Below are 703 nucleotides of genomic sequence, written 5' to 3'. Positions count from 1 at the left end.
CGCCTCCCCGACCCTGCACTCCCCGAGGCCAGCAGAGCCTGCTCTGATGTGATCTTCGGTCACCGGTTTCTAGTTCCCGTGGCTCCACCAGCAGTTACTAAGCCCTCTGTTGGAGGGTATCTTCCCCGAGCAAGAACCACAGAAATAAAAAGGGCGGGCCCCTGCCCTCAAAAACAGTGAGATATTTACATATATGCATGGTATTTACATGTTATTTATAAATAATATATTTTGTAATTATTTATGAATACATTATGTATCATGTTTAAAAAAACATCGATGAGAGAGAAACATCATCTATCGGCTGCCTCCTGCACGAGCCCACAATGGGGAATCGAACCGGTGACCTCTTGGTTCATGGATGGGTGCTCAACCACTGAGTACACAGGCTGGGCTCTCATTGATGTTCCCCTCTCTCTCTCCCACTTCCTTCCCCTCTCTGAAATCAATAAAAACATTTCTTTTTTTTTTTAGCCCTAGCTGGTTTGGCTCAGTGGATAGAGCATTGCTGTGGACTGAAGGGACCCGGGTGCAATTCTGGTCAAGGGCACATGCCTGGGTTGTGGGCTTGATCCCCAGTAAGGGATGTGCAGGAGGCAGCTGATCCATGATTCTCTGTCATCACTGATGCTTCTATCTCTCTCTCCCTTCTTCTCTGAAATCAATAAAAATATATTATAAAAAAAAAAAGATGGGCTTTGGT

The sequence above is a fragment of the Myotis davidii genome, unplaced genomic scaffold (assembly GCF_000327345.1).
Source record: "Myotis davidii unplaced genomic scaffold, ASM32734v1 scaffold1036, whole genome shotgun sequence".
In the NCBI taxonomy this organism is placed as follows: Eukaryota; Metazoa; Chordata; class Mammalia; order Chiroptera; family Vespertilionidae; genus Myotis; species Myotis davidii.
Note: the sequence above shows the minus strand (reverse complement) of the source record.